Raw genomic sequence first — 25,975 nt, 5'->3', positions numbered from 1 at the left:
GTTTATTTTTGTGTATGGTGTTAGAAAGTGTTCTAGTTTCATTCTTTTACAAGTGGTTGACCAGAGTTCCCAGCACCACTTGTTAAAGAGATTGTCTTTAATCCATTGTATATTCTTGCCTCCTTTGTCAAAGATAAGGTGTCCATATGTGCGTCTCCACCTCTTTTTATCTTTATCAAGATTACTTTGGCTACTCGGGGTCTTGTTTCCACACAAAAACTTTTTTGTTCTAATTCTGTGAAAAGTGCCAGTGGTTATTTTTTTTTAATATAATTTATTTATTTTATAATTGAAGGATAATTGCTTTACAGAATTTTGTTGTTTTCTGTCAAACTCAACATGAATCAGCCATAGGTACACATATATCCCCTCCCCCTTGAACCTCCCTCTCGTCTCCCTCCCCACCCCACCCCTTTAGGTTGATACAGAGACCCTGTTGAGTTTCCTGAGCCATAGAAAATAGACTTATGGACATCAGGAGAGGGGAGGAGAGGGTGAGATGTATGGAGAGAGTAATGTGGAAACTTACATTACCATATGAAAATAGCCAATGGGAATTTGCTGTATAGCCACTGGTTATTTGACAGAGACACGACTGAGCTATTTCCCTTTCACTTTTCATTTTCCTGCATTGGAGAAGGAAATGGCAACCCACTCCAGTGTTCTTGCCTGGAGAATCCCAGGGATGGGGGAGCCTGGTGGGCTGCCGTCTGTGGGGTCACACAGAGTGGGACATGACTGAAGTGACTTAGGAGCAGCAGCACTTAATTTGTAGATTGCTTTGGGTAGTATAGCCATTTTTATAATAATGATTTTTCCAATCCAAGAACATGATATAATCTCTCCATCCTTTTGTTTCATATTTGATTTCCTTCATCATCATCTTATAGTTTTCTAAGTATGAGTCTTTTGCCTTCTTAGGTAGGTCTAATCATAGTCATTTTATTCTTCTTGTCGCAGTGGTAAATGGGATTGTCTTCCTAATTTCTCTTTCTGATATTTTGTTTCCAGTGTATAGGAATGCAAGAGGTTTCTGTGTGTTAATTTTATATCCTGCAGAATTACTAAACTTTAACTTTACTAAATTCATTGATTGGCTCTAGTGGTTTCTGGTGGCCTCTTTAGGGTTTTCTATATATAGCATCATGTTATCTGCAGAGAGTGACCGTTTTACTTCTTTTCCAATTGGATTACTTTTCTTTTTCTTCTCTGACTGCCATAGCTAGGACTTCCAAAACTATGTTGAATAACAGTGGCAAGAGTGGACTGACACCCTTATCTTATTTCTGATCTTACAGGAAATGCTTTCAGTTTTTCACCATAGAGAACGATGCTTGCCATGGGTTTGTCATATTTGGTCTTTATTATGTCAAGGTAGGTTCCCTCTTTGCCCACTTTTCTGGAGAGTTTTTATCATAAATGGGTACTGAATTGTGTCGAAAGCTTTTTCTGCATCTATTGAGATGATCATATGGTTTTTATTTTTCAACTTGTTAATATGGTGTATCACACTGATTGATCTATGTATCTTGAAAATCCTTGCACTTCTTAGGGTAAATCCCACTTGATGGTGTTAATCCTTTCAATGTGCTATTGGATTCAGTTTCTAGTGCTTTGTTGAGTGTTTTTGCATCTGTGTTCATCAATGGTATTACCCTGTAATTTTCTTTTTTGTGTGATATCTTTGGTTTTGGTAGCGGGCTGATGGAGGCTTCGTAGAATGAATTTGGGAGTGTTCTTCCCTCTGTAATCTTTTTGAAAAGTTCGAGAAGGATAGGTGTAAGCTCTTCTGTAAATGTTTGATAGAATTTGCCTGTGAACCCAGGTGGTCCTGGACTTTTGTTTGTTGGAAGATTTTTAGGCACAGTTTCAATTCCATTGCTTGTGATTGGTCTGCTCTTATCTTCTTTTTCTTCCTGATTCAGTCTTTAGAAGGTTGTACTTTTCTAAGAATGTGTCCATTTCTCCCAGGTTGTCCATTTGTGGGCATACAGTTGCTTGTAGTAGTCTCCTATGATCCTTTATATTTCTGTGGTATCAGCTGTTAAACTTCTCCTTTTTCCTTTCTAATTTTATTGATTTGGGCCCTCTCCACTTTTTTCTTGCATCTGGCTAAATGCTTATCAATGTTGTTTATCTTTTCAAAGAACCAACTTTTCATTTCATTGATCTTTTCCATTGTTTTTCTAGTCTCTTATTTCATTTATTTTTGCTCTGATGTTTATGATTTCCATCTGCATTGAAATGCAATGCAATATCTTTTTCCATTCCCTCATTTTCACTCTGTATGTGTCCCTAGGCCTGAAGTGGGTCTCTTGTAGACAGCACATAAATGGGTCTTATTCTCGTTTCCACTGCACCAATCTGTCTTTTGGTTGGAACATTTAATCTATTTAAGGTAACTGTCAATATGCATGTTCCTATTAGACTTTTCTTAATTGTTTTGGGTTTCTTCTTGTAGGTCTTTTCCTTCTCTCGTGTTTCCCACCTAGAGAAGTTCCTTTAGCATTTGTTGGAAAGCTGGATTGGTGGTGTTGAATTCTCTTAGCTTTTGCTTATCTGTAAAGCTTTTGCTTTCTCCATTGAATATGAATAAGATCCTTGCTGGGTAATCTTGGTTGTGGATTTTCCCCTTTCATCACTTTAAATATATCATGCCATCCCCTCTGGTCTGCTGAGTTTCTGCTGAAAAATCAGCTGATAACCTATGGGGAGTCCCTTGTATGGTATTTGTTGCTTTTCTGTGGCTGCTTTAATATTTTTCATTGTATTTAATTTTTGTTTGATTAGCATTTGCCTTGACATGTTTCTCCTTGGGTTTATCCTATATGGGACTTTCTGCACTTCCAGGACTTGGGTTGACTATTTCCTTTCCCATGTTAGGGAAGTTTTTGGCTGTAACCACTTCAAGTGTTTTCTCAGACCATTTCTCTTCCTCTTCTCCTTCTGGGACCCCTATGATTCTAATGTTGGTGCAGCTGACGTTGTCCCAGGGTCTCTGAGCCTGTCCTCATTTCTGTTCGTTTTATTCTGCTCCATTACGTCTTGCAGCTCACTTATCCGTATTTTTACCTAAGCTACTCTGCTATTGGCTCTTTCTGGTGCAGTTTTCATTTCAGTTATTGTGCTGTGCATCACTGTCTGTTTGTTCTTTAGTTCTTCCAGGTCCTTGTTAACATTTCTTGTACCATCTCAATCTGTGCCTCCATTGTATTTCTGAGATCTTGGGTCATCTTTGCTAATATCACTCTGAATTCTTTTTCAGGTAGATGGCCTATTTCCTCTTCATTTATTTGCTCTTGTGGGTTTTTACCTTGCAACTCCATCTGCAACATATTTCTCTGTCCTCTAATTTTGTCTAAATTACTGTCTGTGGTCACAGTTCCTCGTGCTCCTGTTGTCTGTTCCCTCTTGGGTAAGCTTGGTCCAGGAGCTTGTGTAGTCTTCCGAGTGGGAGGGATGGTGAATGCAGCCTGGTGGGTGGTGCTGAGTCTTTTCCTTCTGATAGGCGGGGCCACAACAGGTGTGCATTTTCAGGTGTCTGTGAGCTTTGCACGGCTTTAGGCAGCCTGTCTGCTGACAGGTGGGGCTATGTTCCTGTCTTGCTGTTTGGTGTGAGGTGTCCAGCTCTGGAGCCTGAAGCAGTGGGTGGAGCCAGGTCTTGGCATCATGATGGATACTTGCTCATGACAGGTTTGGGTACAGTGGCCACAACTGAGGTGTGTGTGTGAAGTGCCTGTGGTCCCAGAGACCAGCAAGAAGTTGCAACAAACTCTTCTCTTGTCTAATATTACTGATCCACAATATTCTTTGCATGTGTAAATTGTCTCCAGGAAGATGACCTCTCTCAATTTCGCATTAATACATTGGAGACTTCAGGAAACAAAGAAGAGGTGGCGGGGTCAGAGGTTCCAAAAGTCAGTCCTCCGAAGTGGTCCTGGATTTGTCCTTCAGTGACAGCATCCAGAAGGCAGGCAGTGGGAAGGCCTGGGGATCTTTATGAAAGGCCAGAAGCTCTCACCTAAAGGCAAGCAACTCAGAAGCGCCGTCATCCTGCAAGAGCTCAGGAATCTTCAAGGTCTCCTTTCTTTGCTGCAGACTCATGTTAACTGCGCCCCCCCCCCCACCAAATTATGGTGAGCATCCCCCTGAATGTCAGTGAAAAGATTGAGAAAGGAAGAGATGAAGGGAGAAGAGGTGGTGGTAGGAAGCTACTCTCTCCTTAAGTTTTGAAGGACAGTTTGCCTGGATAAAGATTTTCTGACAGTCCCCCACTCCCCCAAACATTGAAAATGTCATCTTACTGCCTCAGCATTCTGTGACTTCTGATAAAGCCAGCTATAATATTATCGAGGGTCTCTTGTACACTATAAATCATTTTTTCATTTGCTGCTTTTGAGATTTTTCTCTATTCTTGACTTTCAATCATTTCAATTTTGGTAAGACTATATGTGAATTTTTTCAAGCTTATTCCACTTGGAATCTATTCATCATCTTTAACATTTAGATTATTATTTTTTCATCAAGTTGGAAAATTTTCTGCCAGTATTTCTTCAAATATGCTTTCTGTCCCTTTTACTTTCTCTTCTGTTTGGGGGAATCTCTATTATACACATACATTCATATGTTTGATAGTGAGCTTCCCAGGTGTCTCAGTGGTAAAGCATTCACTTGCCAATGCAGGAGATGCGGGTTTGATTCCTGAGTCGGGAAGATCCCTTGGAGTAGGAAATGGCAACCCATCTCAATATTCTTGCCAGGAGAATTATGGACAGAGGAGCTGGTGGGTACAGTCCATGAGGTCACAGAGAGCTGGACATGACAGAGCAGCTGAGCACACACGTGGCTGATGCTGGCTGATGGTTTTGAGTCTGTGTTCATTTTTCTTCATTTTTCCATCTTATGCCCCTCTTATTAAGTAATCTCTACTGACCTATCTTCACATTTTCTGATTCTTTTTTCTGCCAACTCTAGTCTGTTCTTTATTTACTTTAGTGAATTCTTCATTTATTTAGTGCTTGCCCTTTTTAATTAGAGTATCTGTGTTTTTTTTTTTTTAAATAGTTTCTGTCTCATTATTCGTATCTATTTGGTGAGACATCACTTTTATCCTTTACCTCTTTAAACATCATTTTCTTTAGTTCTTTGAACATGTTTTTAACAGACGATTTACTGTCATGGACTATAAGGTCCAAAGTCTGTGCCTCATTAGGGACACTATCTGTTGGTTGCTTTTTCCCCCCTCGAATATGTGAAATAAATTTCAGAGTCTTTGCATGCTTTCTATTTTAAATGGACATTTAACATCATATGTTGTAACAAATTTTCCATTAGATTCCTCCTTTCCCATCCGGAATTCATTATTTTTGCTGTATTTTTGGTTGTTGTTTTCTTGTTCTTGCTTATTTGTTTAGTGACTTTCCTAAATTCATTTCCTACAGTTTTGATCTGGGGTCTCTGAATTCTCTATTTTTGGAAGAAGTTCCTTTAAAAACTCCTTCTATGTATATGTGTAACTGACTCACTTCACTGTACACCTGAAATGAACACGACATTGTAAATCAACTATCCTGAAAAACGAGACAGAACCAATGGCTTCCTGGGTGACCTCTGGGCCAGTAGAATTTAATGCCTTCACCAAGGGGAACCTGTGTGAAAACACACACTTTAGAATTTCAGTAAGTTTAGAACAGTCTTAGCTTCCACTTTTTGCTTGCCCGGGGTTTCAGAGCCAGCCAGGATGGGTATTTCTCCTTCCCCAAGTCTTTCCTCTTAGACGTGGATAGTTTTCCACATGTACACAGTATTTTTGATCTCTAAGAATATGCTGAGGCTTCTCAAAGCTCCCTGTGAATAGTTTAAGGTGTATAGCATAATGATTAGACTTACATACATCATGAAATTATTATTGCAATGAGTTTAGTAAACATCCATTGTCTCACATACACAGAAAATTAAGGAAGTAGAAAAAAAATACTTTTCCTTGTGATGAGAACTCTCAGGATTTATTCTGTTAATGACTTTCATATATGGCATAGACCAGTGTTAATTATATGTATTTATGGATATGTCAATTATACTTCAATAAAACTGGAAGAAAAAGTTTAAATTAAAACTTTAAAAATGAGAAAAAAAAAAAAAGCTCCCTGTGGTTTTCTAGTTATCAAAGATTTTCTTTTAAATTTCTGACCAAGCTTTGGTTCCTTGCAACTGAACTCACAGCTTTAGGCAGCTGCGCCGCAGTCAGTGCCCTGATATTCGTTCAGTACTTTCCTTGTGACAGGACTTTGTGTTCACTTTGTATCTACACAAATAGCCGCAACAGCCTGGGGACAGAGATTTTTCAGATTGCTGTAAGTTAAGAAAATATCGACTGTGCCCAGAGAATGATGATTTTAAGAGAGCATCAGAGGATGTCAGTCCTCTCAGCTGACTGCAAGACTAGGCTTTTCCTGGCTACTGTGCCAATGAGCTGGGGATTGAGGTGGAACTGGGAATATCTCCAGGTTAACACATCACAGAGCTCTGTTTCTTGACACTCAGTGGTGTCACCGGGATAGACAATTTTCGGCTTTTACTTTGAGTTTGGTTAATGTCCATGGCATGATGTCCATCCCATCACTTCATGGGAAATAGATGGGGAAACAGTGGAAAGTGTCAGTCTTTATTTTTTTGGGCTCCAAAATCACTGCAGATAGTGACTGCAGCCATGAAATTAAAAGACGCTTACTCCTTAGAAGGAAAGTTATGACCAACCTAGATAGCATATTCAAAAGCAGAGACATTACTTTGCCAACAAAGGTTCGTCTAGTCAAGGCTATGGTTTTTCCAGTGGTCATGTAGGGTGTGAGAGTTGGACTGTGAAGAAAGCTGAGCACCAAAGAATTGATGCTTTTGAACTGTGGTGTTGGAGAAGACTCTTGAGAGTCCCTTGGACTGCAAGGAGATCCAACCATTCCATTCTGAAGGAGATCAGCCCTGGGATTTCTTTGGAAGGAATGATGCTAAAGCTGAAACTCCAGTACTTTGGCCACCTCATGCAAAGAGTTGACTAATTGGAAAAGACTCTGATGCTGGGAGGGATTGGGGGCAGGAGGAGAAGGGGACGACAGAGGATGAGATGGCTGGATGGCATCACTGACTCGATGGACGTGAGTCTGAGTGAACTCTGGGAGTTGGTGATGGACAGGGAGGCCTGGTGTGCTGCGATTCATGGGGTCACAAAGAGTTGGACACGACTGAGCGACTGAACTGATCTGAACTGAACTGAATGCCCACCCCAGGTGGCGCTAGTGGTAAAGAACCCGCCTGCCAATGCAGGAGATGTAAGAGACCCTGGTTTGATCCCTGGATTGGGAGGAGTCCCTGGAGGAGGGCGTGGCAACCCACTCCAGGATTCTTGCCTGGAGAATCCCATGGACAGAGGAGCTAGGTAGGCTCAGTCCATAGGGTCACAAAGAGTCAGACACAACAGAAGTGACTTTGCAAGCACATGCATGCACTTTGAAACTATTAATTTTAGGGTCTTTTTTTTGCTGACATTTTCCTTCTTTTGGGAGAGACTCAGGGACCTTAACTTGGAGGCATATGGTTCCAGGTGGGAGAGTGAAAGCTGAGCCGTGGTTCAGATCACAGCCCATGACTGGGGGTGGGGGGACGTGGGGGGAGGGCAGAATGGAAGAATGACATCATAGAGTTGCTTGTGCTACCATCCCAGAAATCAACCTGCCAGCATTAATATTTATAGTTACTCCAATTTCTTATCTTTCCATTTTACTACCCATGGACATAAAACTAAACACTATAGGAAATCAACACATTCCAGACTCTTTACAATATCTCGAACATATTTTCCATCATACAATCAAACCTTCCTAGAAATATGAAAAAGAAGAAAGGAACAGGTAATAACAGACACTGGATCATTTCAAGAAATCCAAATTCAAGTGTGATAAGCAACGTTTTAATTTACATTAAATGATTTATCATAATAGAAATTTAATTCCATGATTAACTTCATACATCTTGAATTATTTTTATGGCTAATGAAATGTAACAAAGATTTCAGTAATTGGAGTATATCTTTTTCCTTTTGATAAAGATTCAGTAGAAAATTAAAGTTCTTATATCTTAACAATCTATCCTCCAAAAATTTGGGTAGGTTTCTAGTGATTCAGAGTCAATGCTACTTCCTTATGGACTCTCATTTTGTCAAGTAAAGTCATTTTTAGAGCTGCTACCAACATTCTGACTTACCAAAGACCTTGAACGCCTCCTCTCAAACAGTACTGTAAAGATTCCTGACAGCAAAAACTGGAAACAAAAATCACATTTATTAATACCCTGTCATTACATCTCCATGTAATAAACTTAAAAAGCAAGAGAATTCTGGAATGCCATAACATGAAGAGTATCATATTCAGCCTTTTGTGGGACCATTGAGAACATCATGGACCCCTTAAGGTGAATTTATGTGGCAAAAAGACTGTCAAATTTTACTTAGTTTTTTTCAATCACAATTTATTGAGCCCATGAGGTGAATTACAAGAAAATGCATCTAGTTGATGAACTTACTGCTAAACATGCTAACCTTGGTGATATCACATGCAAGTACTTTAAATATAATGCTGAAATATTTTATTAATAGAAAACATCACATTTACGAAGTATTTGATTCACTATATTCAAATGCAAGAATTCCATAATGTCTTCAATGAGTAGCTTGTTCTGTGACTTTCCATCGATCCTAAAACTTGTTAGAAAGGTGGCATTTATGGTGCATCAGAAATTTATTTTTTCCACTGGTGCAACTTTAATGTATGCATGGAAACTTTCGACAGCGTTTAAAGAATAACTATTCAGTTAGTAGTGAAGGAAAAGGAATATTTGTCCCCCCCAAATGGCACCACTGACATGCCAGTGCATGCGTGCCCTCACTGCACACGCGTGCACTCACTCAGTCTGATGCAGTCAGGTCTGACCACGCACTCTAGTCTGCCTGGCTCCTCCGTCCACGGAATTCTCCAGCAATAACACTGGAGGGGGTTGCCAGCTCCTACTCCATGGGATCTTCCTGCCCCCGGGATCAAATCCACATCGCCCGTGTCTCCCGCATTGGCAGCTGGATTCTTTACCAGTGAGTCACCTGGGAAGCCCAACATGTCAGTACTAAAGAGCCTTTTGGGGTCAGAAGGGTATGAGTTTGAATTCTTTGAACTGTGCTTTCTATGACACTCAAGAGAAATTATGTGGCTTGTCATTAAGTCTTTCCTTTTTCATTGGTAAAGTGAGAATAGTATTTTCTAACTCGTGTTACTAAGTGGTTATTGTACCAGTTATATATGAAGTAATCTGCTGAATTATTTGTAGTCAACTTGGTCCTACAGTGTTCACCTATGACTCAGAACTACGTTTTCCAGAATTAATTTCTGTTATTTTCAGTTACAATAGTGTAAGAGAAAATCTCAAGAAATATTTGGAGGGTATAGAAGGGAAGCAGAAACTGTAACTTTCAGAAGATCATAGTGATCAGACACGGCAGCCATGGCCTCTTTTTCCTCCCTCTCCTCTGTTACATTTTCATGTTATCTTCCAGAGAAAGCAATTTCTAGATCGATCCATGATCTCCCCTTTGCAACCCCATTCTGGTTCAAGGTTTAATTACAGAGCTTCAGGATTTAATTACATACAATCTGCCTGCAATGCAAGAGACCCTGGCTCGATGCCTGGGTGGGGAAGATCTGCTGGAGAAGGGATAGGCTACCCACTCCAGTATTCTGACCTGGAGAATTCCATGGACTGTACAGTCCATGGGGTTGCAAAGTGTCGGACACGACTGAGCAACTTTCACTTTCAACTTGTCCATTCATGCTGGTGCCTTGTGAAAGTGAGTGTTCGTCACTCAGTTGTGTCTGACTCTGTGACTCCATGGACTGTAGCCCACCAGGCTCCTCTGTGCATGGAATTCTCCAGGCAAGAATACTGGAGTGGGTTGCCATTTCCTTCTCCAGGGGATCTTCTCAACCAGGGATCAAACCCAGGTCTTCTGCAGGCAGATTCTTTACTGTCTGAGCCACCAGAGGAGCTGGTGCCCTAGGCAGGAAGCAGTTAGTGATCTTTTTTTTATGATCCTCTAACCTTTCTTTCCACATCTCTTCCTACATTTACAAAGGTTCCAATTCTTATTCTAGTTTCTATATTCCCATAAATATTATGGTAGCCCATTTTTCTTTACAAAACCCTGCACTGAAATAAGTACCTTATAATAAGCCCCCACATTTGGACAAATGGTAGATAGTATTAATTTTTATTTCTGTTACGTTTCTAAATCCACATACCTTCCTCAGGATTCTTTCTAGTATTTTGAAATGGGTGCTACCTTTGTCTTCCAGCTACTCATCTTAGCCATTCTACACACAGCAAGAGAACACTCTGTCCTCCCTCCATCTGAGGTGCTCATTCCAAAGTGTCTCCCAGAAAATAAAAAATACAAAAAAGTCATCAAAAAAGAAAACAACCACTAGAGCAGTGTTTTCTTTTTAAATCTCTGGCAAAATCAGACTCATAAAGGAAATTATTGTAGCTCTTTATCACGTGTTGCCGAGGCTGCTTCTGAAGGACTGAAGCATGTATGTGCATTCTCTCTTGTAGCTCTATTTCTGATCGATGAGAAATTAAGACATCGAAAGGGTATCTGAGCAATAGTGAATGCCAACTGATTTATAGGTAGATAATCAACTGCTTCAAAGGTGTTGATTCCCAGTTTAGTGGGGGCTCTGAAGGAGGGCTTATGGCATGGAGACCAGTTAATGGGATGCGGTATGGCAACAGGAAAACCTTGATTTTATGGGACATAATTGACTTATGGCATTTCTGTTTCCTCTGTTAGTACATTTGTCAGGTAAGGACTAGTGATATGTAGAATAGTTGGGGGACACCTTAAATAGGTGGGCTTAAGAAGGTCTCGAAAGAGAGACGTCAATGCTGAGATAACAGTAACCTGAAGTCCTGAAGACTAGAGGAGTTTTCCAGGGAGAGGAATAAAAACACTTACAGAGGAGAAATCTTTACTGGTTTAAGGAACAGAACAAAGACCAGTATGCCTGGAACGTTAAGGGGATCATCACTCCTATCAGACTGCTCTAGGATCAACTGTTATCTTGCAGAAAGTATGCTGTTTATTTTCTTTCTAATGCTAACATTTAGAGATTTTAAACTAATTGCTTTCTTGTTAACTTTTGTCTCCTCAACTGAGAGAGTGAGATCTATGAAAGTGCGGTTGTTGGTTTTTTGCCAAGTCGTGACCAACTCTTTGTGACCCCATGAAATACAGCACACCAGGCTCCTCTGTCTTTCACCATCTCCCAGAGTTTGCTCAAACTCATGTCCATCGAGTCAGTGATGCCATCCAACCATCTCATCCTCTGTCATCCCCTTCTCCTCCCACCTTCAATCTTTCCCAGCATCAGGGTATTTCCCAATGAGTCATCTCTTCACATCAGGTGGCCAAAGTATTGGAGCTTTAGCTTCAGCATCAGTCCTTCCAGTGAATATTCAGGGTTGATTTCCTTTAGGATTGAGTGGTTTAATCTCCTTGTAGTCCAAGGAATTCTCAAGAGTCTTCTCCAGGACCACAGTTCAAAAGCATCAATTCTTTGGCACTCTGCCTTCTTTATGGTCCAGCTCTCACATCCATACATGACTACTGGAAAAACCATAGCTTTGAGTATACGGACCTTTGTCAGCAAAGTGATATCTGTGCTTTTTAGTATGCTGTCTAGGTTTGTCATAGCTTTCTTTTCAAGGAGCAAGCATCTTTTAATTTCATGGCTGCAGTCATCGTCCACAGTGATTTTGGAGCCCAAGAAAATAAAATCTGCCACTGTTTCCACTTTTCCCCCATCTATTTGCCATGAAGTGATGGGACTAGATGCCATGATCTTAGTATTTTGAGTGCTGAGTTTCAAGCCAGCTTTTTCACTCTCCTTTTTCATCATCCTCAAGAGGCTTTTTAGTTCCTCTTCACTTTCTGCCATTATGGTGGTATCCTTGATAGCTCAGTTAGTAAAGAATCCACCTGTGATGCAGGAGACTCTGGTTTGATTCCTGGGTTGGGAAGATCCCCTGGAGAAGGGATAGGCTACCCACTCCAGTATTCTTGGGCTTCCCTTGTGGCTCAGCTGGTAAAGAATCCTCCTGCATTGTGGGAGATCTGGGTTCAATCCCTGGGTTGGGAAGATCTCCTGGAGAAGGGAAAGGCTACCCATTCCAGTATTCTGGCCTGGAGAATTCCATGGGCTACACGGGGTCTCAAAGAGTGGGACACAACTGAGAAACTTTCACTTTTCATCTATGAAAGCAGAGGTACCTTTTATCTTACTTCAACTCAGGTGTGTGTCTTGTTCATTGTTTTATTCAAGTCCCTAGAACAGGTCTTACAAATCGTGGCTGTCCAGTATGTTTCTTTACTGAATGAGTGAAAATATAATTTAAGCAATGTAATTCATTTTAAAAATGAAGTCAAACAGTCAAGTGAAAGCACTTTCAATAGATGCCATGTCTTCTGATTCACTCTTCAGAGTTCATCTTCAGCTAGTTCCCAGATGATAGAGACCGTGACACGCAGCATCCTGTGAAACAGCAATCAAGATCCCTTCAGGTTCATTTGGTGTGTGTGTAGATTACACCCTGATTCCAAAATTTATATGGTCAGGTGATACAAGGATAGCCAAGATAATCCTGAAGAAGAACAAGATGACCTGTACTGATATTAAAACTTATTTAAAGACAGTGTAGTGAAGACACTGTGATATCATCACAATTAGAGAAAAATAGGTTCAGAAATGGATTCAGCCCTATGTGGACATTTGATTTATAGAAGCAAAAGAATCTTCTTCCCAATAAGTGAAACTTGAAAATTCATACTCTCTAAAAATAAAGTTTGATCCCTAATGTATATCATAAAAAAAATAAATTCAAGGTAAACTGGAAATCCAAATGTAAAAAGGTAAAACAGTTTAGATTCTAGTACATAATATAAAAATAACTTCTGAATCTAAAAGCAGAAAAAATTTATTAAATTAGGTATAAAAAGTACTACCTATAGAGGGAAAATTATCATAGTGGGTAACACTGAAATTAATAAATTATTTAATTGAAAGACATCCTTAAGCCACAGAGTGGAAATGACGATTAGAATACATAAACTGATAAAGAGTTTGTGTCCAGAATATATAAAGAATTACAGCAAATAAGTACAAGACAGAGAGAAAACCCAATTAAAAAATGTGAAGAAACTTGTATAGGTACTTTTAAAAGAGGATGTCAAAATAGACAATAAGACACTTCTCTACCTCATTAGTTAGCAATGCAAGCTAAAACTACAAGTTTAAAACCACTAACCAGAAAGGATAAAATGAGGAAAACCGAAATACAAAGCCCTGCTGAGGGCACGTGTGCTCGTGTGCTCAGCAGCTCAGTTGCGTCCCCTCAGTGTGACCCTGTGGACTGCGGCCTGCCAGGCGCCTCTGTCCATGGAAGTTTCCAGGCAAGGATCCTGGAGTCGGTTGCCGTTTCCTCCTGCAGGGGATCTTCCTGACCCAGGGATCAAACCCGCATCTCCTGCATCCCCTGCACCGCAGGTGGATTCTCTACCACGGAGTCATGGAGGGAAGCCCTGAGACTGAGGAAGCCCACGGAGGATACAGAATGACAGTAATTTACTGCCTGCTGAAAAGGACGTAAATTGGTAAAACTACCTGGGAAGAGTTTAGCATTAAATACTAACGTTGAGTATGTGTGTAGACCTAAGACGCTGCAATTTTGCCTTTGTATATATACCTAAAAGTGATACCTGCACACGAGCAGCTGGAGGCGTATGCAAGGGAGTCACTAACAGCCCGCACCGGGAGTTCTGTGATGCTTCAAACTGGAAGCGACCCAAATGGCCATTCATTAGCTTATATAAGCCACAGTAGATGAATGCAATGAAATATTAATCAGCAATCATAATGAATGAACTGCAGTATATCACAGCTATATCAATAACAAGGCTGGAGCTCACAATCATAAGTTAAGCAAAGCAGCCAAATACAAAATAATACATACTGTCTGATTCTACTTACATAAAGTTTAAAAGTGCATAAGAGTGATGTATGATATTAGAAGTCAGGTTAATGGTTAAGATGGGAGGGAGAGGTTATTGATCGGAAGGGACATGAGAGGAATTTCTAAAGTGCTGGAATTTTTTTAATCTGACTTGGGTGTGAAAGTGAAAAGTGAAGTGAGTAAAGCTATAAAACTAAAAAGAAAGAAAGAAAGAAGCTGGGTAGGGTGAGACAAAATGGAATTTCCGGTACCAAAGGGAAATGGGTTATTGTTTTAAACCGAATGGTTCAGGTAGGCCTCATTGAAAAAGTTATTGCTGATAATCGATTATTATAGTGGGTTGGCCAAAAAGTTCATTTGGGTTTTTCCATAAAACCTGATGAACGTTTTGTCTCACCCTACCCAACATTTTCTTTCTTTCCTTCTATAGCTTCATTATCTTCTAACACTTGACTCCTGGCTAGAATAAAGCTCTGAAAGGGCTGGGATCTTTGCTTTGTTCACTGATGCATTTCATACACCTAGAACAGATACGTGATACACAGTATTAGTATGTATTGGTTGAATGACCAAGTTTCAAATGTATTATTATCACTCAGCATTTTGTGGGGATAATAGCATATCACTCACCATACTATCAGACATAAAATTTACTGTAGAAACTTCTGTTCAAGTCTACCAAAGGCTTCTTGGACAGTAAAACAAAATATTTCATTTTTATTTCCCAGTACAAATTCTATATATTCCACTATTTCCATGGCAATAATGTTCTCTCATTGTTGGCCCCACTGGAAAAAATAAACGCCCTGTGAGCGGTGGAACAATCACTACCATTTCCTGTTTTCCCAAAATGTCCCTTGTGCAACTTACCACTATTTCCCCCATCCAAGAGCATGTAAAAAGCGGATCTTTAACGAAACAGACTCTCGTTATAGAAGAATTTTACTGGTATGATCTAGGTTTGTTCTCCACACTGATATACGCTTTTCCACTAGATATAAGGACAAACCCCTTGAAAGCACTGATTGAGCATTTTCAGTCTGGAGCACTGCCTCTGGTTGCGACACAGCTCAGAAACAACCATCAAATGAACACATTAATAAGGAACAATAAGGGAGGAGGAGGTTATTTACTCACAAAAGCTGCTGCCCAAAACGGGAATCCTGACAGTGCTGCAACAGGAAGATACACTTTCTGAAATGCTAGAATTTGTGTGACTAACAGATATGTCCAGAGCACTCCCAGGGCGTGAACAAACAGACCAGTCATTATCTGCAAGGCCTGAGGGAAAAGAACACCACTACTTACTTCTATTCCAGTCCAACCTTTCAAAGGAACACACATCAAGAAAACGCCCAGGTGGAGAGGGAGAGTGACCACCTAACGTAATTTTAGGATTTTCAACATTTAACTCAGATGAGGAGGGTTTGTTAATATTTCAGAGCAGTTTGCAGATGCAGTTCCTATATACATGTCCAATAAAATTGTACTAAGAGCCTGTTTATCTGCTGCATTTGAGAGGCTGTAGGGCACGAGCCTTGGAGCCCTGAACGTGCTGATCTCAACACTCCTCAGTCCCTGAATGTGGTCAGCGCTCCTCACCCGCAGAGGCAGCTCGTCGGTTTTACAGGCCAGACTTGGACACGACTAAAGCGACTTGACCTGGCGCTGCTGACCTTACCTGCCTTTCGCTCATGGTCCAAACATTGGGACTTGGACTTTGATTCCTTGTTTTGCCCACCCATCATGCCCGCTTTTGATGGTGGTTGTCAGAGTCCTGGGTCCTGTATAAAGAAGAGCTAAAGAAAGAGCGAACCCTTGGGTTACCTGGTTTTCTACAGCTCTTCCAGGTGCCTGTTACCTGCTGTGGGGATTGTGGATGACTTCTGCCCACTGAAGTCAGGCTAAGAATGACAGCTTCAGAGCCACAGGAGAAGGGCGAATCTAAGCTTGCTATGTAGGGCCCCTAACATCTCGCTGGAGGGCCTTTCAGTTGGTTTTCACACACATGTTTCTCAGCTGTGCCTGCTTCTACCACAGCTGAATAAGCCACCCCTCCCTGCTCCTGTTCATCCACCAAACATAGGAATTCAGCTTGAAAAAAAAAAACTAAAGGAGTTATACTGGCATTCAGAACCTAAAATCTCTTGCCTTACTATATCTCATATTTTTTTAAATAATTTCATTTCTTTCTTTTTTTTTTGGCCACACCTGTGTGGCATGAAGACTCTTAGTTCTGCAACCAGGGACCAAACCTGCGCCACCTGCATTGGGGGAACACAGAGGCTTAAACGCTAGATCGCCAGGAGTCTGTGCAACTCATATTTCCAGAATGTCTGGGTAAACTGATATCCTTTTCCTCAGAAAACATCCTCTTAAGCAGGATGACTTCAGCTTGAAGTCTGCAGTAGGCTTCTGTTCTGGTCATGTGATGATGAGCAGACCTAAGAAGCGGCTGCCCCTCACCTGGAGGGTAGTACTCTGACAGCTTCCCGACACGAGGCTATGCATTTAGCGGCACTTCCGGCAGGCTGCAGCAGAAGAGGCAAGGGGACACTGCATTCGACAGGACTTTTCCCACTACTGCAGTGGCAAAGAGTTTTAGCTCCTTGCTGAAGCTGGAATACACTGACGTTTTCTAAAGTCTGAGTTTAGAAGATCGAAGGATTAAAAAAAACAACACTTTCATTTCCAACTAATTATAGATTGCAAAAATAGTACAGAGAGGTCCTGTGTGTGCTGAACCTGGAGGCTCCCAACGGTTGCATCACTGCCTTCCAGAACCAGAATGCGGAGACGGCTTGGCTCGGTGTGTGCTTACAGAGCTGCGCCATTGTGTCACGTACGCTTTTCTGTCTCCCACCACCATAATCATGAAGCAGAACTTTTATATTACTACAAAGGTATCCTTCATCCCACACCCCTATAATCACTCTCCTTCCAACTTCCTTAACATCTGGAAGTCACTAGTACGTTTTCCATCTCTACACTTGTGTCATTCTGAGAATGTGACATAAACTGAATAATTCAGCATGTAACTTTCGAGACTGATTTTTTCCATTCAGCTCAATGCCCTTGCAATCCATCTAAGTTGTTGTGGGTCTCAATGCATTTTCTTTCCTCCATGATATGGATGACTATAGTTTATTCAGTTATTCACCTACTGAGGTGATTTCCACTTCGATAATCTCCACATTGGGGGCTCCTACAGATAAAACCATTGTCTTCTTCTTCTGTACTGTCTTTGGTTGTCCCATCAGAGTCATACTGGCCTCTTCAAGTAATTCAAGAACTGCTCCCTCCTCTTCTGTTTTCTGAAAAAGATTATGAAGAACCAAGAAGCGTTCCCTCCTCTTCTGTTTTCTGAAAAAGATTGTGAAGAACTGGTGTTAAGCATTCTTAAAATATTTGGCAGAATTCTTTGGTGAAATATCCAGGCCTGGCAATTTCTTTTTTAAGAGTTTTAAAATTACAAATTCAAGAGCATTTTATATCTTTCCATTTCTCTGTATCATTTTCAATTTCTTTTATCAACATTTATCAACACAGTTTTCAGAGTATAGGTCTTTCACCTTCTTGGTTAAGTTTATTCCTAGATATTCTTTTTGATGTAATTTTCTTCCTTTCTTTATTTGATTGTTCATTATTAATGCACAAAAAAAGAATTAGATTTATGTATATTAATCTTGTATCCCGCAACTTTACTGAAATCATTTAGTATTTTTAATAGTTTTTGGGTGCAGATTTAGGGTTTTCTCTGTATAGCATCATGCCATCTGCAAATAGTGAGTTTTACTTCTTCCTTTCCAACTTGGGTGCATTTTCTTTCTTTTTCTTGACTGATTTCTGTGGCTAGGACCTCCAATACCATGTTAAATAGAAGTGGTAAAAATGGATATTCTTGTCTTATTCCTGATTTTAGATGATAAGCTTTTAGCTTTTCACCATCACGTATGATGTTAGCTGTGGCTTTGTCAAAAATGGCCATTATGTTCAGTTATGTTCCCTTTATACCCATTTTGATAAATTTTTATCATGAACTGGTGTTAAATGTTGTTAAATGCTTCTTCTATGTATATTGAAATATCATGTGATTTTTATCCTTTTTAAAATTGCAGTGTATCGTATTGGTTGATTTGCAGATATTGAACCATCCTTGCCTCCCTGGAGTACGTCCTACTTCATCCCAGTACATCCTACGTCCCACAACCGTGCTCTCTCCTTGGCAGCAGTGGCCTCTGCCCTAGTGCGGAGCAGTGCAAGAGGGGTCAGAGTGGGGTGCTTGGCTTAGATCAGCATGTACACTGGGGCAGCTGTGGGATGCCAGTCAGGGTCCCAGGCAGCTTCAACATGCTTGGTCTGCCTTGTTCCATGATTAAGTAAGCATGTGAACACCCTTTACGAGCAGAGTGGAGGTTTTTCTTGGCTCTACTGCCAGTCTGGAGCTGGTTTTCAAACGTGTTAAGGGAACTTGCCCTCCCTGGGTTGGCTCCCGGTTTGGAGTGCCCGACTCGTGGTTTCAGTTGTTCATTTCCCAGAGAGGGTCTCTGAGCCTGTGTGATCCCTCTCTCTCTGTGCCGGCCTCCTAGAGATGTGGATCCTGACCTGCCCTCTTCTCGTCCCTTCAAACCTGACTTTGTATGCTTCTCCCTATAGCCTTGGCTATATAGGAGTTTTTCTGCCAGTTTCAGTTTGCTTTTGGTGAGAAGTACTCCACATGTAGATGTATTTTTGATGTGGTTGTTGGGGGCCAAGAGCTGCATGTGCTTCTGCTCTGCCATCTGGATCTCCTCTCACACAGAATAATTTTTATTGTTATACTTAAAGTTTATTGATTCTTTTCTATGCCCTGTCCATACCCTTGTTGAACTCATCCAGTGAGTTTTTTCTCCAGTCATTGCATTTTTCAGTTATAAAATTTCCATTTGGTTTTCTCTATTTCTTCTATTTCTTTTCTTTGAATTTTTATCTATAAACTTGTTTTTAAGTATGTTCATAATTGCATGTTGTTACATTTTTCTAACAGCTACTTAAAAACTCTTATCAGATAATTCTAACAACAGTGTAATTCTGGTATTTGCATCTATTCATTGTCTTTTCTCATGCAGGTTGAGATTTTCCTGGTTATTTTTTGGATGAGTGATTTTCAGTTGTACCATGGACACCACTTTGCAAATAAAGGTCTATACAGTCAAAGTTATGGTTTTTCTAGTAGTCATGTACAGATGGGAGTTGGACCATAAAGAAGGCTGAGCACTGAAGAATTGATACTTTTGAATTGTTGTGTTGGAGAAGACTCTTGAGAGTCCCTTGGACTGCAAGGAGATCAAACCATTCAATCTTAAAGGAAATCACCCCTGAATATTCATTGGAAGGACTGATGCTGAGGTTGAAGGTCCAATACTTTGGCCACCTGATGTGAAGAGATGACTAAATGGAAAAGACCCTGATGCTGGTAAAGACTGAAGGCAAAAGAAGGGAGTCGCAGAGGATGAGATGATTAGATGGCATCACTGACTCAATGGACATGAATTTGAGCAAACTCTGGGAGATAGTGGAGGACAGTGGAGCCTGGCGTGCTGCAGTCCATGGGGTTGCAAACAGTCAGACACAGCTTGCTGCTGCTGCTGCTAAGTCGCTTCAGTCGTGTCTGAGTCTGTGCGACCCCATATGGCAGCCACCAGGCTCCCCCGACCCTGGGATTCTCCAGGCAAGGACGCTGGAGTGGGTGCCATCGCCGTCTCCAGCAGACGCATCTGAGCAACTGAACGACAACCCAGCTGAGAAAATAGGCTCTCCTTGTTTTTGTTTGCTTGTTTGTTTTTGTCTGTGCTTAATGGTGTTTTTGGGTTACAGGCTTCTTGAGCACCCAGTTCTGGAGATTTGAAGAAAAACAAACAAATAAAATGCCGCAGAAAACTCACCACCATGTTATTCTTTGGGTTTCAAGGTCCCTAGCTCTTCTGCCTCCTGTGAATCTTTCAGTCTTCTTTGTCCAAAGTTTTAGCTGTAACTAGTGGCAGGAATAGAGGAAAGTCTGTCTACTCCACCTTGTCCGAAACTGGAAAGTAGAATTAAATGCGATCTAAACTCTTAGGTAATGGTAGCTCTCATTAGCAGGACAGTAACGTGACCAGTAACAGATGTATCCTCAGAAACACTTTATTCCTTCTCAATAACCATATCAGATTGCAGAAAAGGGGGTTAGGGATCTAGATCTTAACATCATAAAACTGGGACTGAGGAGTGGAAACTTGGGTTCCTTGTCTGCTTTACGCAAGGCTCTTAGTACAATGCTTGTTGAGGTCAGGTAGATCTTCAATAAGGGAAGGCGATAATAGAACTGAGGTGTCAGAAACATTGCTGGACCAAGCTTTAGTCCTGTTGGTTTAATTCCTAGTCTGGTTCCATAATCCAAAAATGTGGGTGGCTAATGAAAAAGGATGTAACCTGCTAGGTTTGATGAGCTGATTGAGATAACAGTGCCATGTCTATAGGATAATTTCGAGAACATAGTGCCGTTATGATCAGTGCCCACAATGCCAGACGCTCTGCGGATCTTCCTGAATCCTGTCCCCACAATCTGACCATTTCATCTGGGGCCACTGTCATCATCGGCTCAGCTTCAAATACTTTATAGATGCCAAAAGGGGATTTTATGCCTAGTTCCAGACTCAGAGTATATTTCTTGGGAGTATGACTAGCTTGCAGTGGTTTGGGGTTATTTAAATACAGTCGATAGATTCATAATTTTTGCTTTATTTAACTTTAATATAGTTGGTACTTTCCAGTGGCATGTGGAGAATGCAGATATTACCACATAATCATTTCAGGACACTCTCATTACCTCTCTTTCACTTGGGGAGTTCATAATGGAGGTGCTTAGAGTCCTCTCCTTTTACATTTAGATTCATGCTGCTGCTTGACAGAAAACAACAAATTCTATAAAGCAATTATCCTTCAATTAAAAATAAATAAATTTAAAAAAGAAATTGCAACATTTCAGTCATTTGCTTAAGTAGCCTTTAGTTCTTACCCCCAACATCCTTGCTTCCTGTCTTATCCACAAATGACTTCCTGGCATTTTTCACTAGGATACAAGAGAGAAATGAGAAGATAAATGCTTCTTTTCTATAGGAAAATACAGAGACAAATAAGTACTAATTATGTCCTTGAGGAAGATGCTTAAAATTGAGGGAAATTTAACCGTACAGCTGCTCATTTTTCACTGTTTCATAATTCCCTGAGAGATGTTTTTCATCAAACCACCAATATCACTATCTTGAAAAATCCAATAATTAGTTCTCAAATACTTTGTTCATTTAACAACCTTCAACAGGACTGTGTGTTAGTTGTTTAGTTGTGTCCAACTCTTTGCAACCCTATGGACTATGGCCCACCAGGCTCCTCTGTCCATGGAATTCTACAAGCAAGAATACTGGCGTGAGCTGCCATTCCCTTCTCCAGGGGATCTTGCCAACCCAGGGATTGAACCTGCATCTCCTGCATTGCTGGCAGATTCTTTACAGTGTGAGCCACCAGGGAAACCCAAGTAGGATTGTAAAAAACAGTTTATGGTGGTTGCTCCAATCCATCAGTCCCTCTAGATATTACCCACGTCCCCACATTTACAGGGTCAAAAAAGTTGGATTTTTTGTCTTGCTGAGTTTCTCATGGCACCTGGTTCACTTCTTGCCTTTAGATTATGTAATCATATCTGTTCATACAATACAATAAATGAACACATTTACCTTCGTTTTGCTAAAGCTAGTAAGATTTTTTTTTTCTTGCAACCAAATTGTCTTTTTTTAAAAATCACCTTGTTCTCTAATTTTTCTCACATGGCAATCTACTCTCACAATCTAATCTCCCGAATCTCCAACATCTGGCACCTTTTCTCCCCCTTCAACCTCTTTATTTTATAGCCATATCAGAAATATAAGACTTTGTCTTTAAATTCTTCACTAATAAACTTTTCCTTCCATTTACACGAACTCTTAAGGTTTGAGTTCTCTTAGCTGGCCTGCTGAAGCCTGAAACCGAGAAGAGGTAGAAAAGTATAGCAGAAAGAGCCAAATTTGAGTTCAAATCTTGTCCTTACCCATATCCTTTATTCTTTCACAGGGGGATTCCTCAGCAGCAAAACCCCTCTAGGATTGTGCAGGGGGTCAAATAAGACTGACTGGTACAAAACGGAAACTCAAGAAGACCTTGCGTCGGGAATGCCCGCCCTGGGCATGGTCTACACCAACCGTGGGTCCCTGCTCACTGCATCACAGGGCGAGCCAGGGGGGCGCGATCTCGGAGGCGGAGCCCTTCGTTCCGGACCTAGGAGCCCGGGCGGCAGCACTGGCCGAGCGGGTCCTGCCTCCTCGGCCGGGCCCCGCCTCCCCCTCGCGCGGCTCCAACGCAGCAGTTGTGGCCGAGAGGGCGGCTTCCGGCGGCTGCGCGAGGGCCCACGGAGACGCGTGCGCGGTGCGGCCTCGCCGGGATGCAGAGTCTGCAGGTTCCCGGGACAGGATGAGGATGAGATGGAGGGGCAGAGGAGAAGGGAATGGCAGCCCACTCCAGACCTCTTGCCTGGAGGATCCCATGGACGGAGAAGCCTGGCGGGCCGCGGTCCATGGGGTCGCAGAGAGTCGGACACTACTGAAGTGACTAAGCACGCACGTAGGCGGTTAACAGAGACAAAGCCTTGGCTGCCTGTGCCGGCATCACACTCTGCGTTTGTGAGCATCGCAGTCTGGGCCACGCCTGATTATTCCCTGGCTGCTTCAGCAGAGACGTCTCCATCAAACACACGTCTCCTCTCCCTCTTCTGCTAGGTTTGTATTGGCAACAGTCTTTCTGCTTTTAATCTTCACAGGGTGTACCGGGAAGAGAACTGCTCAGCAAAGCTGGGTTCTAGGTTTTATTAGACGCATGGGTGCTTCAGCAAAATATTTATTTTTCCTGTTCCTTCAGTTGTTTTTCTGTACAATGAAATAATATATTTTCTGTGTACCTCCCGTGTTCACACTAAGTCCTCTGAGAACTGAAATCGGGTTATACAAGTTTAAAATATGCTGTAAATAGGTCCCAACAACTAATATATTAGAATCCTAGCTTGAGAGCCATCTCCATGATGCCATGATACTGGGTACCATCAGTTCAGTTCAGTTGCTCAGTCGTGTCTGACTCTTTCTCACCCCATGGACTGTGGGCCTCTCTGTGTATCACCAATTCCTGGAGCTTGCTCAAACTCATGTCCATTGAGTCTGTGTTACCACCCAACCATCTCATCCTCTGTCGTCCCCTTCTCCTCTTACCTTCAGTCTTTCCCAGCATCAGGGTATTTCCCAATGAGTCACCTCTTTGCATCAGGTGGCCAAAGTATTGGAGTTTCAGCTTCAGCATCAGTCCTTCCAATGAATATTCAGAACTGATTTCCATTAGGATTGACTGTTTTGATCTCCTTGGAGTCCAAGGAACTCTCAAGAGTCTTCTCTAACACCACAGTTCAAAAGCATCGATTCTTTGGTGCTCAGCTTTCTTTATGGTCCAACTCTCACATCCATACATGACTACTGGAAAAACCATAGCTTTGACTAGATGGACCTTTGTTGGCAAAGTAATGTCTCTGCTTTTTAATATGCTAAGTTGGTCATAACTTTTCTACTAACAAGATGGTACCATGGAGAACTTAAAAAAAACAAAACAAAAACAAAAACTCAGCACCCTATAAAGGCCATAGTAGAAATGAATAAATGAACCAAAATGTTTTCTGTTCAAACTCCCTCAGTTTATGCTGAGCTCCAGCTTAAGAATATAAATGATTTGCTTTGATGGCTAACTAAAGATAACATTATGGTAGGGAATGTAATTAACATTTGTTGAGGCTTTAGGTGCTTGATATTTTATATATTATATAATTTATTAAACAAATTATGAATACCTGTTAAGCATCAATAAATGTTAGGTACTATCCTACATATTGGGGATAAAAGCAGTGAAAAAAAATATATTCCTGCACCTTATGGGGCTTACCTTGTGGGACAGTTCAGGGTGAAGAGAAGTGATGAATGTTAGTGTTAGGAACTCATGGAGGTGAACTGGATCCAGCGTAGGAGGTGAAGAGTGACCAGAAAGGTACCTGAAGAGCCCTGGAATCTAAGAGGAGAAAATGTAAAATTATGCTAAGAGCCTCCTGGACAGTGACTTGATGAGGATTGAGCATCGCTCATTAGGCTTTGCAATCTGGAGGTCACTGCTATCATTTCCAAGAGTAGTTTTAGGGGCAAGTTCAGTTCAGTTCACTTCAGTTCAGTCGCTCAGTCGTGTCCGACTCTTTGCGACCCCAGGAACCGTAGCACACCAGGCCTCCCTGTCCATCACCAACTCCCGGAGTCCACCCAAACCCATGTCCATTGAGTCAGTGATGCCATCCAACCATCTCATCCTCTGTCGTCCCCTTCTCCTCCTGCTCCCAATCCTTCCCAGCATCAGGGTCTTTTCCAATGAGTCAATTCTTTGCATGAGGTGGCCAAAGTACTGGAGTTTCAGCTTTAGCATCATTCCTTCCAAAGAAATCCCAGGGCTGATCTCCTTTAGGATGGGCTGGTTGGATCTCCTTGCAGTCCAAGGGACTCTCAAGAATCTTCTTTAACACCACAGTTCAAAAGCATCAATTCTTTGGTGCTCAGCTTTCTTCACAGTCCAACTCTCACATCCATACATGACCACTGGAAAATCCATAGCCTTGACTAGACGTACCTTTTTTGGCAAAGTAATGTCTTTGTAACATTTCATACCTGGTTTTTTGTGGACATTTGATTGCTGAATCTGGGCTTTCTTGATTAGAAATGCCATTTGCATATATGGGGTGCACCATAATCCTATAAATAGCTTCCAAAGCTGAATTACCATTTTAGAATTCTCTACTGAATTCCTAGTCTCATATTTCCAAATTCCTAATAAATGCTTCGACATAGATTTTCCAAAAGCACTTTGGATAAAAAACCGTCCAATCTAAATGCATCATCTGCTATGATAAACCTTTTCTTTCCCATCTATTCCAGCTAACTCCCAAGCCTCAGCACTGGTATCACTTGCAAATATAACCAATCTCCAAATTCTTTTGATATTTTCTTTCATATACATCATGAACTTTTTGCTTGTCTTCATCTCCCATATTCTAGCTGTAATATGCATCATCTCTCCCCTAGAAAATTGTAGTAATTGTCTAACCTAGATCTCCCAGTTTTAGTACAACAGCCACCTCAGTTACGTTCTTCACATTCCACATTCCCACTGCAAGAACTAACCAAAAGTCTGTTTCCACAGTACTCCATCCCAGACCAGCTGGAATTCCAGTGCCTTAGCATGTCATTCAAATCATATTTTATTTTCCCCTTGTTGACTGTACAGCCTCACTTCCCACCTTCTCTCCACAGACACCATGGTTCATTTATCAGACTACTTTCCATTCTACAAATATGCCATGCATTCTTCCTTTGGTCAGAGCAGGTCAAGTAGCCATTGAATATGAACTCATTTTGATCAAATCTCTATTTTTGAATGAATTTGATTAAGTCTAGTAAGTAGGGAGATACCATTATCAGACATTAGAACTCGAGTGTGTGTGCGCGTGTGTAGCATTATTTTCCTTTTTCACTCAATTTCAGGGTCTGGCTCATAATTTTTAATGACTGAAAGCATTTTGTTTTCTTAAAATGTGTGTGCTTAATGTCAGTTCAGATAGTTTGAGTTCTTAAACATTTGGTTGATTAATAAACTGAGGCATTATGGTCAAATTATTTGTGTGTTTTCTTTTCCTTTATTGGTTTCTTGTATAGAATTATCTCTCTGGGAAGTTTTTTCATATTCCAGA

The 25,975-nt window shown here is 41.1% G+C and overlaps 1 long non-coding RNA gene across 3 annotated transcripts in view; it reads right to left on the bottom strand.

The window, feature by feature from the left end:
- Positions 1-22,469, bottom strand: part of LOC129628635 (uncharacterized) — a 36,339-nt gene extending 13,870 nt beyond the window's left edge. For 2 of the 3 annotated variants that reach the window (XR_008702833.1, XR_008702835.1), the window contains exons 1-2: positions 22,208-22,469; positions 21,143-21,196 (exon numbers count right to left, since the gene is read on the bottom strand). This is a non-coding gene — a long non-coding RNA (uncharacterized LOC129628635). Of the gene's footprint in view, positions 1-8,256; positions 8,314-15,243; positions 15,388-21,142; positions 21,197-22,207 lie in introns of all 3 variants that reach the window. The other variant, XR_008702834.1, reaches the window with a different exon arrangement.
- Positions 22,470-25,975: the final 3,506 nt, after the last annotated feature.

Source organism: Bubalus kerabau, chromosome 15 (genome assembly GCF_029407905.1).
Source record: "Bubalus kerabau isolate K-KA32 ecotype Philippines breed swamp buffalo chromosome 15, PCC_UOA_SB_1v2, whole genome shotgun sequence".
Lineage (NCBI taxonomy): Eukaryota > Metazoa > Chordata > Mammalia > Artiodactyla > Bovidae > Bubalus > Bubalus kerabau.
The sequence above is the reverse complement of the archived record's forward strand: the minus strand, read 5'-3'. Positions and strand labels throughout refer to the sequence as shown.